General features: G+C 44.1%; 1 protein-coding gene across 1 annotated transcript in view; it reads right to left on the minus strand.

The window, feature by feature from the left end:
• LOC148501209 (putative N-acetyltransferase camello) overlaps positions 1-8,729 on the minus strand; it is a 59,254-nt gene extending 50,525 nt beyond the window's left edge. The window contains exon 1 of the mRNA XM_088450803.1: positions 8,649-8,729. The gene's annotated coding sequence lies outside the window, so the exon portion shown is untranslated. The remainder of the gene's footprint in view (positions 1-8,648) is intronic.
• Positions 8,730-15,083: the final 6,354 nt, after the last annotated feature.

The raw sequence follows: 15,083 nt of genomic DNA on the forward strand, positions 1-15,083 counted from the left end.
ACCTTGTTAGGTTTGCACTTGAGGTAGCTTGGGAGCAGAAGTCTGAAAATGATTCAACACTAGAGGATGTAGCAGAGAAATATGAAAGGTATTGGATATTCTTAGTTGAGGAGGAAGTTCCAATTTATACACAACTGGGTTGATGACTTGGTGAACATGGTAGGGACCAATGAAGCATGGGGCTAGCCTCATACTGGGTACTTTTAATCGTATGTTCCTGGAGGACACCCAGACTTTATCTCCAACTCTCAGCAGTGGAACAGCGACACGTCGTCTATCTGCAAATTTTTTATAATTCCTAGAAGATTGCTTCAAAGAATGAACCCTCCTCCAAATGGTTGCAAAAGATTCTACCAAATTAGAAACTGCAGGAACCTCTACTGTGGGTAAATTTTGAAAGTCTGGGACTTGAGGTCCGTGAAAAAAGGACTGGCTTTGGAGGAAGTGTGGTATTTGAAGTTGTGTGAAAATTCGGCCCAAGGTAGCAGATCCACCCAGTTGTCCTGTGAGGAAGAAACAAAGTCTTATAAAGGTCTCCAGTTCTTGGTTAACTTTTTCGGTTTGCCCCTTAGTTTGTGGATGATAGGCAGATGAAAATTTTAACTTAGTTCCTCAAGTACTACACAAGGTCCTCAAGAATTTAGCTACAAATTGGACTCCGCGGTCAGAAATGATCTCTTTTGGAAGCCCATGTAACCTGAATATCTCTTTAACAAAAATGTTGACCAACTGAGGAGCAGAAGGGAGACCTCTCAATGGAATAAAGTGTGCCATTTTTGAAAAACAATCTACCACTACCCCTATGGTATTGTATCCTTTGGAGCATGGGAGTTCAGAGATGAAATCCATGGATATATGGGTCCAAGGAGCATCCAGAATGGATAGGGGTCGTAGGAGACCTGCTACTTTCTTACGGGGACCTTCTACTGAGAGCATTTCACACAAGATAGTATGAATTCTCGAATGTCCCCTTTCATTGTGGGCCACCAATAAGAATGCTGAAGGAATTTATAAGTCTTGAGGATACCTAAATGACCGGCGAACAAAGAGGTATGAGCCCAGGTTAACAATTTCTTCCGTGATTCAGGGGTCAGAAAAATTGTCCCCGGAGGAGGAGTCAGAATTTGAGTGGAGGCGAAGACCATAGTAGCTAGAATTGGTCGGGAACGATGATGATCCTCTTCTTGAGTGTCAAATAAAAAGGACCGTGAGAGGGCATCAGCCTTATTGTTTAGACTGCCTGGACAAAATTGAAGTTTCAAATTGAACCTTGAAAAGAACAAGGACCAGCGGGCCTGTCTAGCGTTTAAACGGTGAGCCGTTTGGAGATAGATTACATTTTTATGATCCATAACAACGGTAACTGGAAAGTTGGCAACTTCTAACAAATGCCGCCATTCCATTAAGGCCAACTGCATTGCCACTAACTCTTGATCGCCAATTGCATAGTTGTTTTCGGCAGAGGAAAATTTACGAGAAAAATATTCACAGGGATGGTTCTTTCCATCACTTGAGACAGAACTCCCCCTACTCCTACCAAAGAGGCGACCACCTCAACTGTAAATGGTTTGTCCAATTGAGGTTGGCACAGAACAGGTGCAGTGGAGAAGGCTTTTTTTAATTTTTGAAAAGCTTGTATGGCAGTATCCGGCCAAAGAGAGGGGTTGGCACCCTTTTTTGTGAGACTAGTAATAGGTGACACAAGCATGGAGAAATTCGGTATAAACCGTCTCTAATAGTTTGAAAATCCTAAAAAGCGTTGAGTAGCTTTCAAGGATTTGGGTAGCGGCCAATCTGAAATGGCTTTTAACTTCTCCGGATCCATCCGGAGGGTCTTCCCAGAAATTATATGTTCTAAGAAAGGAACCAAGGTTTGCTCAAAGAGGCACTTGGATATTTTTCCATAGAGACGGTGCTTCCAGAGATGAAACAAGACTTCACAAACATGCTGGCGGTGGACTTGAAGATTCTTAGAGAAAATTAAGATGTCATCCAAGTAGACAATGACAAAACTGTAGAGAATGTCCCGAAAGATTTCGTTCACATAACCTTGGAATATCGCTGGGGTGTTGCAGAGTCCAAAGGGCATTACAAGACATTCGAAATGGCCGTCCCTGGTATTAAAAGTGGTCTTCCACTTCATCTCCAGCTTTAATACGTATTAGGTTGCATGCCCCCCGTAGATCTAGTTTGTTGAAAAATTGTGCCCCGCGAACCTTGTCAAAAACCTCTGGAATTAAAGGCAGTGGGTATCGATTCTTTACCGTAATCTGGTTTAGACCACAGTAGTCAATACAGGGCCAGAGCCCAAACCCGCCCCTGCTGGGGAGGTAGAGGGCTGGATAAATCCCTTAGCTAATTTTTCTTTTATGTATGCTGCCATAGCAGCTGTTTCAGGAACTGACAAGCGGTAGGTCCGACCCCGAGGAGGGTTTATCTGGCAGGAGTTCAATACCACAGTCCCAGGCACGATGAGGTGGGAGTTTGTCCGCAGCCTGCTCGCAGAATACATCAGCAAAGTCTTGATAAGCTGCCGGTATACTGGACATAGAGGAGTTTTTTGGTTTGTCAGACGAGGAGGAATTTCCACTTCCACTGGGGAGAACGGCGTGGGTGCGGACAGGGAGTACTTGGGTGAGACATCCACGGAAACAACTTGGAGACCATGATAAAATTTGCATGCTGGACCACTCCAAAGTAGGATTGTGCTTTCTTAACCAGGGAAGGCCTAGAACTAGCTCATAAGCTGAGTTAGGGAGTACAAAAAATTCAATTGTTTCTCGGTGCAGACATCCAACCTGGAGGGACACAGGCAGGGATTTCGAGGAAATAGATTCCCCTAGCACGGTTTTGCCATCCACACCAGAGAGCAGTCATTTGTTTAGCAATGGAACCACCGGAATGCCTAGAGTCTGAACCAGTGGTTTAGAAATAAAATTGCCGGCAGCCCCGGAATCTACAAGGGCTTTAATTGTCCTTGTCCTGGACTGGTAGGAGAGTGACACGAGCAATAAACTGTCAGTTATCTGGGAGGATTCTGAAATAACCCCTAATTGAATGCTCCCAACATCAACAAGGGTTTCGCATTTCCCACCAGTAAAGGACAATTCCTTAATATGTGCTCATGAGCAGCACAATACAAGCACAGCTTATTTTGAAAATGCCGATTACGTTCGGCTGTAGTTAACCTGGATCTGTTTATCTGCATTTGCTCCTCGCTGCTAGAGGGAGAAGGAAAGGAATGACTTCCCAAGGATGGGCGATCCCGAGAACGATCTCCACGCCCCTTATTTCCCCACCGCTCTCTGTGGTGAAGATCGATCTTTATGCAGAGAGATATAATATCTGAAAAGGAGGTAGGTCCCTTGACGCCAATTCGTCCTTCATCCTCTCAGATAAGCCATGTAGGAAGGCTGCCTTAAGCGCTTCCTCGTTCCACTTCAATTCAGAAGCAAGGGTTTCAAATTGTACTACATATTGTCCGACGGACTGGGTACCCTGGCGGACATGAAGCTAATCTGAAGAAGCAGAGACAGATCTTCCGGGTTCATCGAAAATCCTTTTGAAGGCTGCTACGAAGTCTTCATATCTAGACACCACCGGCTCCGCTCGTTCCCACAATGGGGAGACCCAGTCCAGGGCTGCCCCAGTTAGTAGTGAGATTACGTAAGCCACTTTTGACCGGGAGGTAGGAAAGTTCTGGGGGAGGCATTCGAACTGGATTCACACTGGTTTATGAAACCACGGCACCTCTGAGGACTACCATCGTACCTTTCGGGAGTAGCCAGGTGCAAACAAGACTTTTGTGGAATGATCCCAGAAGGTAATGCTGGAGAAACTGCGGGAGCGACAGAAGGTGGAGCGGGAGACATGGATGTCAGGGTATTCTGGATGGCCATGAGCTGACCGGATAGCTCTTGTAGGTACTGGGCCACGTGTTGCTGTGCCGCCTCTTGGTTATCCATGCAAGTCGTTAGCTCCTGGAGAGTCCCAGTACCTGGGGAGCCTGCGGCTTCCATTGGGCCTGACCAAACTGTCACTCTGGGAGGTGGGTCTTTGAAAGCCGAAGCCTGAGGTTGCAGGAAGAAATGAAGGCGAGGGGCCTGGACGTACGATCTCCGCATCCACGGGTCTTGGTCGTTGGTGAGACCTAGTCAAAGTGTGGAATCTAACCCACAGGGTGGTTTCACCAGCAACCCCCCAAGCAGGATATGGGCTTGAGCTGCACCCCGTAAGCAGGTAGCAGTCCTTTTGACTAGGTGACTAAGCCCCGCGGGAAAAGGAGAAACAAACACCTGTGGCCCAAGGGCAAGGTGCCAATAGGAGGCACGTAGGAACTGGGGTGGAACCCCCGGTTTGGGATATTGTACTTGAGGTACAAGGTAGTGTGCACTGTGGAGTGTGACTGCGCACACACCCTACTGGGTTGCCGGTTGGAAGGAATGCACCACAGTGCAATACCGTGTGAAACAGGTAGCGACCACGGAGTCCAGTAACAAGGTGGGTAGCGGTATTGGACCCAGACTGTGGTGGTAAGCACTGGAGAGGTGGATACGTACAACTGCACTCGGGCTGTGATGGTAAGCACTGGAGAGGTGGATACGTATAGCTGCACAAAGGCTGTGATGGTAAAGCACTGGTAAGATGGATGGTATACTGTACTCAGGCTGTGGTGGTAAAGCACTGGTGAGATGGATGGTATAATGCACATAAGCTGCGGTGGTAAAGCACTGTTGCTTGTGGAATACTGACATGCTGGGATTAACTCACTGGAAGCAAGGGAACCTAGAATGAGAGACCACTAGTAACACTAGCAGCGACAATGGTTGTTCAGGCACTTACCTGATACACAGGAGCCGGATGTATACCCCAGGTAGCCTGCTGATTGGTCCACAGTGTCAGCTGACCGGCCAGACTATCAGGGACGGAAGGCAAGTCAAAAGGGGAAGTGTCATGGCGGTACCCATGATGGAGACTCCGATCCCCGCGTGCCAGGCCGCCCGACACACCAGCATCAGGGAGAGTGCTCAGCACTTCCCATGTTGCCGAACCAGAAGCCGACTGCCCGGGAAGTCAGAGGAAGCCGGCAGGACGGAAAGGAATGCATGATCCCCGGCTGAACTCTGACAGTAGCACTCTGTAGTGTGTGGTAATGATGTTATACTGTATAATAATAATAATAATGTAACACTATGTAGTGTGTGGTAGTGATGTGACTTTGTATAATAATAATGTAGCACTGTATAATAATGTAACACTGTGTAGTGTGAGGTAATGATGTTACACTGTATAATAATAATAATAATAATAATAATAATAATAATAATAATAATAATGTAACACTGTGTAGTGTGTGGTAATGATGTGACACTGTATACTAATAATAATGTAGCACTGTGTAGTGTGTGGTAATGATGTGTCTGTATAATAAAGTATCACTGCATAATAGTAATGCAACACTGTGTAGTGTGGGGTAATTATGTGACACTGTAAAATAATAATGTAACACTGTAGTGTGTGGTAATGATGTGACACTGTATAATAATAATAATAATTATAATAATAATAATGTAGCACTGTATAATAATAATGTAACACAGTGTAGTGTGTGGTAATGATGTGACACTGTATAATAATAATAATAATTATAATAATAATAATGTAGCACTGTATAATAATAATGTAACACAGTGTAGTGTGTGGTAATGATGTGACACTGTATAATAATTATAATGTAACACTGTGTAGTGTGTGGTAATGATTTGACACTGTATAATAATAATAATAATAATAATAATAATAATAATAATAATAATAATAATAATGTAGCACTGTGTAGTGGATGGTAATGATGTGACACTGTATAATAATTATAATGTAGCACTATGTGGTGTGTGGTAATGTGACACTGTATAATAATGTAGCACTGTATAATAATAATAATGTAACACTGTGTAGTGTGTGGTAATGTGACACTGTATAATAATAATAATAATAATAATAATAATAATAATAATGTAGCACTGTGTAGCGTGTGGTGATGAAGTGACACTGTATAATATTGTAGCACTGTATAATAATAATGTAACAATCTAGTGTATGTTAATGATGTGATACTGTATAATAATGTAACACTGTGTAGAGTGTGGTAATGATGTGACACTGTATAGTAATAATAATAATAATAATAATAATAATAATAATAATGTAGCACTGTGTAGCGTGTGGTGATGAAGTGACACTGTATAATATTGTAGCACTGTATAATAATAATGTAACAATCTAGTGTATGTTAAAGATGTGATACTGTATAATAATGTAACACTGTGTAGAGTGTGGTAATGATGGGACACTGTATAATAATAATAATACTGTGTAGTGTGTAGTAATGATGTGACACTGTATAATAATATTGTAACACTGCATAATAATGAAACATTGTAGTGTGTGGTAATGATGTGACATTGTGCAATAATAATACGAATGAAGCACTGTGTAGTGTGTGTTAATGATGTGACACTGTATAATAATAATATTGTAACACTGTAGTGTGTGGTAATGTTATGACACTGTATAATAATGTACCACTGGTAAGTAATAATGTAACACTGTGTATTGTGTGGTAATGATGTGACACTGTATAATAATAATAATAATAATAATAATAATAATAATAATAATGAAGTGTGTGGTAATGTGTCACTGTATAATATTAATGTATCCCTGTATTATAGTAATGTAGCACTGTGTAGTGTGTGGTAATGATATTATTATTATTATTATTATTATTTTTATTATTATTATTATTATACAGTGTCACATCATTACCACACACTACACATTGTTACATTATAATTATACAGTTTTACATTATTATTATTATTATACAGTGTTACATCATTACCACACAATACACAGTGTTACATTATTACTATACAGTGTCACATCATTACCACACACTACACAGTGTTACATTATTATTATTATTATTATTATTATTATTATTATTATTATTATTATTATTATTAATGTAACACTGTGTAGTGTGTGGTAATGATGTGACACTGTATAATAATAATGTAAAACTGTATAATCATAATGTAACAATCTGTAGTGTGTGATAATGATGTGACTGTATAATAATAAAAATATTAATAATATAGCACTGTGTAGTGTGTGGTAATCATGTGACACTGTATAATAATATTATACCACTGTAAAAATAATATAATGTAACACTGTAGTGTGTGGTAATGATGTGACACTTATTATTATTATTATTATTATTATTATTATTATTATTATACAGTGTCTCATCATTACCACACACTACAGTGTTACATTATATTATTTATACAGTGGTATAATATTATTATACAGTGTCACATGATTACCACACACAACACAGTGCTACATTATTTTCATACAGTGCTACATTATTATTATTATACAGTGTCACATCATTACCACACAATACACAGTGTAACATTATTATTATTATTATTATTATTAATAATAATGTAACACTGTGTATTGTGTGATAATGATGTGACACTGTATAATAATAATAATGTAACACTGTGTATTGTGTGATAATGATGTGACACTGTATAATAATAATAATGTAACACTGTGTATTGTGTGATAATGATGTGACACTGTATAATAATGTATCACTGTATAATAGTAAAGTAATACTGTGTAGTGTGTGGCAATAATGTGACACTGTACAATACTAATAATAATAATGTAGCACTGTGTAGTGTGTGGTAATGATGTGACACAGTAAAATAATAATAATAATAATAATAATAATAATAATAATAATAATAATAATAATAATGTAGCACTGTGTAGTGTGTGGTAATGATGTGACACAGTAAAATAATAATAATAATAATAATAATAATAATAATAATAATAATAATGTAGCACTGTGTAGTGTGTGGTAATGATGTGACACTGTATAATAATGTATCACTGTATAATAGTAAAGTAATACTGTGTAGTGTGTGGCAATAATGTGACACTGTACAATACTAATAATAATAATGTAGCACTGTGTAGTGTGTGGTAATGATGTGACACAGTAAAATAATAATAATAATAATAATAATAATAATAATAATAATAATAATAATAATGTAGCACTGTGTAGTGTGTGGTAATGATGTTACACAGTAAAATAATAATAATAATAATAATAATAATAATAATAATAATAATAATGTAGCACTGTGTAGTGTGTGGTAATGATGTGACACTGTATAATAATGTATCACTGTATAATAGTAAAGTAATACTGTGTAGTGTGTGGCAATAATGTGACACTGTACAATACTAATAATAATAATGTAGCACTGTGTAGTGTGTGGTAATGATGTGACACAGTAAAATAATAATAATAATAATAATAATAATAATAATAATGTAGCACTGTGTAGTGTGTGGTAATGATGTGACACAGTAAAATAATAATAATAATAATAATAATAATAATAATAATAATGTAGCACTGTGTAGTGTGTGGTAATGATGTGATACATTATTATTATACAGTAGCGCTGTGTAGTGTTTGGTAATGATGTAGCACTATATAATAACACTAATGTAACACATTACAGTATATGGTAATGATGTAATTATACCTGGGTTACTGTCCGTGGATGAACTCTCCTTGTAGAGACCATAGAAGCCTAGTCTGCTGTGTTACCCACAATCCCCTGCAGTGAGATTAGGAGTCCGAGCAGTGAGTCCGCCCTCCTCACAGTTTCCATATAAAGCTGTGTATGATGGAGACAGCACAGGGGAATGCAGCCCTCCCCCCTCTCTGATCTCACAGACAATCCCTCTGATCCCCTCCACAGCTCTCTGGCAAAGCATGATGGGATTTGTAGTTCCACCTCAGCTTGGGAGACTGTTAGCTGCAGCTATGTGTTGTGTAGTATAATGCTGTCACGCTGCAGCTGATGACATCACACACATATACTGTATATAGAGCTGTCTGGTGGAGGTAGAAATAGGGGTTATTACACTGTAATATGATGCTGCATGAACTCCATGTCCTGTGTATACAGCACTACTGTAACCTTATATCCAGGTCGCTGGCATCAGTCATTTCATAATGAACATTAAGGTGTTTAAAATTGTAAATAGTGTAACAATGGGATCAATGACCTTTACACGGTATCCTCCACAGTCTGCTCTGACCACCTATAACGGGTGCACATACTAATCAGTCAGAGGGCCTCATTGGCAGTATTTGTTTGAAGGGCCACAATAAAACACCCTGCGCAATGGCAAACGCTGTTTGCCTTCCCGCCGCTGCATGCCACACAGTACACGACACCCTCAGCCACACTGTGGGCCTCATTCAGTGCTGGACATTGATGCCACGGTGACTTCTTATGCATCTTTATGCTAATGCCGCAGCGGATGTGTAGTGATGAATACCGCTGCAGTAATAATCCGCCGTTTACGTATTAAGATGCACCATCAGTCGCACAATCGAACATTTTACCAGCCCTACGGAGGTGCAGGATTTCTGTCTGAACATGACCACTGGAATCAGTGCAAATGTAGAAAAACTCGCAGTCACTAACTACTAGTCTGCGCCACGCTCACATTTGCCCAGCCACCCCCCATTATCACCCAGAAACACTCACTGAAAGCCCACCTCACTACGTCCAGATTCGCTTAGTGGTTCCCCCAGTGGTAACATTATGGACACATGCGAAGTCTGGCTGAAGACTGAAAACATTGATTCCTTGCGTCCGACACTGCAGCCAGCTCTGAATAAGATCCCTCAGCAATACTCCGGGCTGAGGGACTTATTTCCTTTAGTGCCCCCCCCCCCAAAAAAAAAACCTAAAGAGGACTCTCTTCTGCACGCTCTGGAGGTGGGAGCGCTACCAAAAAGGGGCATGTTTTCATGACATGCCCCCTTTTCATCACTCTAGGGCACTTACCCTAAAGAAAGATGGCATGGAGAGGCAATGGGTGATAGAAGAGAGGCAGACAGGGTGAGACAGTGGGTGACTGCATCTTCCTGTCATCAACTGACTACCCAGCAAAGAGTGACAGTGGAAGGCAGAGGGAGACTGCGGAAGGCAGAGGGAGACAGTGAGACGGTGGTAGGAAGAGACAATGAGTAACGGGATAGGCGAGGGTGACAGAAGGCAGAGAGTGACAGGGAGACATTGGCAGGAATAGGCAATGGGTGACAGGGGAAGGCAGAGGGACACAGGAATGGACAGTGGGTGACAGGGGAGAGGCAGTTGGTGACCGGGGAGAGGCAGTTGGTGACAGGGGAAAGCAGAGTGTGACAAGAATAGGCAGAAGGTAGCAGGGAGTGGTTATCACGTTACACTATGTCATACCTCCCAACCGTATTTCTGGGACTGTCCCGCTGTCCCGCCCGCAGGCCGCAGTGTCCCTCGGTGGGGGGGGGAAGTTGGGGAAATCACAAACCGCTGCCCTGTATAGCAGAGCAGTGGGTATGCTGGAGGAGAACAGATGCTGTGCACATGCGCACGGCATCTGTTCTCTCATGTACGGAGAGCCTGGGGGCCGCCCAGCATCTCGGAGAGTGCTGGGCACGCCCCCAAAGTGACAAAAACGGGGGAAGCGGTGAGGCTCTGCCCCATTTTCCATAAGCTCCACCCCTTTTACTTAAGCCATGCTCCCTTTTCGGATGCGTGCGCCGGAGGCGCGCGACCTGTCCCTACTTTCCAACCTCAAATGTTGGGAGGTATGCTATGTCAGCCTTAGACTACCTGTATCCCTCCAGCTGATGTGAGACTGGCAGAGTCCCAACATTTCCTCCCCAGCACCAGCTCTTACCTTCTGCTGTGTAGTTCCTGCTGCCGCCGCTTCGTGCTCTGAGTCCAGACTCTAGGGGTCTAGTTACTAAGCAGTGTTAGGAGACAAAGTGAAATGAGATAAGGTACCAGCCAATCAGCTCCCAACTGTCAGTTTTCAAACACAGCCTGTGAGATAGCAGCTGGGAGCTGATTGGCTGGTACCTTATATCATTTCACCTTGTCTCCTAACACTGCTTAGTAAATAGACCCCTTAGTCCAGCCTTCAGCCTCTCCAGCACTTCCTCTCTCCTGTGCAGGCTGCAGGCGACATGAATAGGGAAGTTGAGGCTGCGGTATACGGGGTTTGTGGGAGAGTGGAGCTGCTTCCTGTGTCCTGCTGTGCTGCTGCAGAACAGATTATCAGCATGGCGATGGTGGCTGGCACGGGCGGGCGCCATCAAATTAGATGGTACCAATGGAGTGACTGCGGCTGCACTCCCAGGTCGCAGCACCCCTGGCGACTGCCCTGCTTGCCTACCCCTAGAACCGCCACTGGCCCCACTGTGTGTAAGGGAGCCATGGATGGATCATCATTGTATATCTCGTCTCCAGTGTCATGTGGCCTTCAATGCAATTTACTGGTGGGTTTAGTAAGTGCAGTGGAATTGCCTTCATGTGCAAGGATAGCTCAGGAATCAGGAGATTGCAGCGGCCATTAGCATTACCAACTCTGTTTGCACATAAGCCTCAAGATAGCACAAGTCATGCTCAGGTAGCTGACACTGTGGCCGATCACAGAGATGGGGAATCTGAGTGTGAGCCTGATACAGATAGGTGCGCAATGCCGAAATGTACTCCATAGAGCGATTATCGTACGACTGTGCATGCGTCTTAGCCTCCATGCGCGACAAATTTAATTGTGATCAAATGTGACTCCGATTGTAATGAGGTTTTATTCGCAAGTGATTGCCAGACAGAGGCCATTTTGTGGGAAGTAACAGGGAACAGCAGCGAGAATGCGGGCGTGTGGTGACCGTTATCAGGGCGTGTATCTGCCTATATCTGTGACCCCGTATGCAGAAAACATGGAGCCAACGTCTTAGTTCCCGCGGTCATTCTGTGCGACCATCGGATTACTCAGATGGGCGATTGTCAAAGGATCCGTGACCACCGCTTGGTGTTTGTACGCTTTGATTTGTGCGGCCGCCAGTGGGCGTCTCAGGACATTTCAATGTGGCTATAGCATTAGGATATTTTCACACAATAGCTGCGGACGGCATCGGAGCTGCGATTGCATTAATGCTCACATCTGAATCAGATGCAGCGTTAGGATAATTGTGACAGATGTACAAGTCTCTCATTTTAAATCAGCAAAGTTCTGCAGCACTGACAAAGTTCTTGGTGCACTGTGGTAAAGTTTCTTGTAATCATTAGAATTAGAGCCATTCTACCATCCGGTTCTCAGTTATTGATAAGTGTGTTTAATAGTATGTGAGTGATCTCCACAGGAATATATATATATATATATATATATATATATATATATATATATATTTTATATTACAGTTTTCCTATTCTGTTGTATTTCCAAATTGCTTCCTTTGGTGGGAAAGTTGCTACAGGGAATATAGGAGAATGTGTTGCTACATGGTTGGCCATACCCCTGGGCTGCCAAGAGCCGTGCCAGGACCGGAAAAAGAGGGGCGTGGCCTAACCACAGGTAAAAAAGAAAAGCATTGTTGAAGCGCCGCGCACTGGGGAGGGGGGCGCTATGAGCCCCTCAGCCCAGCGCATATCCAGGGGAGGGGGGGCAGTCTCTCTTTGCAGCCCAGCGCACAGCAATGACAGGGAGAAGGAGGGCAGTGTCGGTCCTGGGCCCCTCCAGCAAGCCCGTGCCTGGGTAATTAGTACCCACTCCCTCCCTCTTGGCACCCCTGGCGGTGGCACACAGCTGCGATGTGGAAGAGCACACACCTGTCCCCATAGGACATTATAAATACATTTATTATAAAAAAAATTATCATTTGAGTTCTTAGAGTGTGCACCTGCATCTCCCTTTTTTTCTGCTATAGAACTACAGGTCTCAGCATGGTAGCACCTATTATTATGTTTAATAATAAGTACACAGATGCTGAACCCGTATTGATACACACATTTATACGGGACCTCCAATATGACATTCCTAGCTGCTGCTCCTCGAATGCCACCGGATCAGTGGGGGCACCTGCTGCCCGGACCCCTCTTCTCTGTCATTTCCCCATGTAGATTCCAGTCTCATTGCTAGCAGACAGCACTGGGAGGGAGCTTCACCAGCACCCAGCTGCCAGGGGGCGAGCAAGTTCAGAATCTTATATATGCAATATGTGACGTGTCCCTTCATATGTGTTGCCAGCAGCCTAATGCTATTTTGCTTTGTACATAATAACAATGGCCCTCATTCAGAGCCGTACGCTCTGAATGAGGGCCGGCCTCCATTTTCATGGAGCGTCCTCCTGGACGCTCGTATAGCTGTGGATCACCACCCACAGGCTATACGAGTGTGCATTGTGATGGTCGCGATGGTGGTCTCCGAATTTGCGAGCCGGAGCCTGCGGTTGAGGTTTTCAACCGCAAGCTCCGGAGTGATTTTGGCTCTATCAGAGCCAAAATCACTGCCACTGACATCACTAGTGATGTCAGTGGGCCGACCTCTGACGGGAGGCGTTCCCGTGGGAACGCCCCCGTCAGGGAGGCACGCCCACCAAAGGGGGCGTGCTGTCAATCAACATTGACAGCACGCCCCCTTTGATCGGACACAACGAGCGAAGGACTTTCCTTCGCTCGTCGCATCTGGCGCATGCGCACGACGGAGCTCCCTCCGTCGTGCGCATGCTCAGTCCATAACATCGACCCACTTGCGAGCGGACAGCCGCTCGCGAGTGGGTCTGAATCAGGCCCAATATCACTAATTGGTTCTCTGCTGAAGTATGAATATAATGGGGTTTTATTCCATTTGTCTTCCTGTATGATTGTAAAGCACAAGCTCCCCAGCTACCTGTCCACCATACTTGCCTACTTTTGAAAAAGCATGTCAGGGAGATTGTAAAGGCAACACCTATGAGCGTGCGGTAAAGTGGGCGTGTACTTCTACATCTGAGGGGCGTGTCATACATCTGAGGGGCGTGTACTGCTACATCTGAGGGGCGTGTCATACATCTGAGGGGCGTGTACTGCTACATCTGAGGGGCGTGTCATACATCTGAGGGGCGTGTACTGCTACATCTGAGGGGCGTGTCATACATCTGAGAGGCGTGTCATACATCTGAGGGGCATGTACTGCTACATCTGAGGGGCGTGTACTGCTACATCTGAGAGGTGTGTCATACATCTGAGGGGCGTGTACTGCTACATCTGAGGGGCGTGTCATACATCTGAGAGGCGTGTCATACATCTGAGGGGCATGTACTGCTACATCTGAGGGGCGTGTCATACATCTGAGGGGCATGTACTGCTACATCTGAGGGGCGTGTACTGCTACATCTGAGGGGCGTGTACTGCTACATCTGAGGGGCGTGTACTGCTACATCTGAGGGGCGTGTCATACATCTGAGGGGCATGTACTGCTACATCTGAGGGGCATGTCATACATCTGAGTGGTGTGTACTGCTACATCTGAGAGGCGTGTCATACATCTGAGGGGCGTGTACTGCTACATCTGAGAGGCGTGTCATACATCTGAGGGGCGTGTACTGCTACATCTGAGAGGCGTGTCATACATCTGAGGGGCATGTCATACATCTGAGGGGCGTGTCATACATCTGAGGGGCGTGTACTGCTACATCTGAGGGGCGTGTCATACATCTGAGGGGCATGTACTGCTACATCTGAGAGGCGTGTCATACATCTGAGGGGCATGTCATACATCTGAGGGGCGTGTCATACATCTGAGGGGCGTGTACTGCTAAATCTGAGAGGCGTGTCATACATCTGAGGGGCATGTACTGCTACATCTGAGAGGCGTGTCATACATCTGAGGGGCATGTCATACATCTGAGGGGCATGTCATACATCTGAGGGGCGTGTACTGCTACATCTGAGGGGCGTGTCATACATCTGACGGGCGTGTCATACATCTGAGGGGCATGTACTTCTACATCTGAGGGGCGTGTACTGCTACATCTGAGAGGTGTGTCATACATCTGAGGGGTGTGTACTGCTACATCTGAGAGGCGTGTCATACATCTGAGGGGCGTGTACTGCTACATCTGAGAGGTGTGTCATACATCTGAGGGGCATGTACTT

Source organism: Taudactylus pleione, unplaced genomic scaffold, assembly GCF_031769625.1.
Source record: "Taudactylus pleione unplaced genomic scaffold, aTauple2 ptg000525l, whole genome shotgun sequence".
Classification (NCBI taxonomy): Eukaryota; Metazoa; Chordata; class Amphibia; order Anura; family Myobatrachidae; genus Taudactylus; species Taudactylus pleione.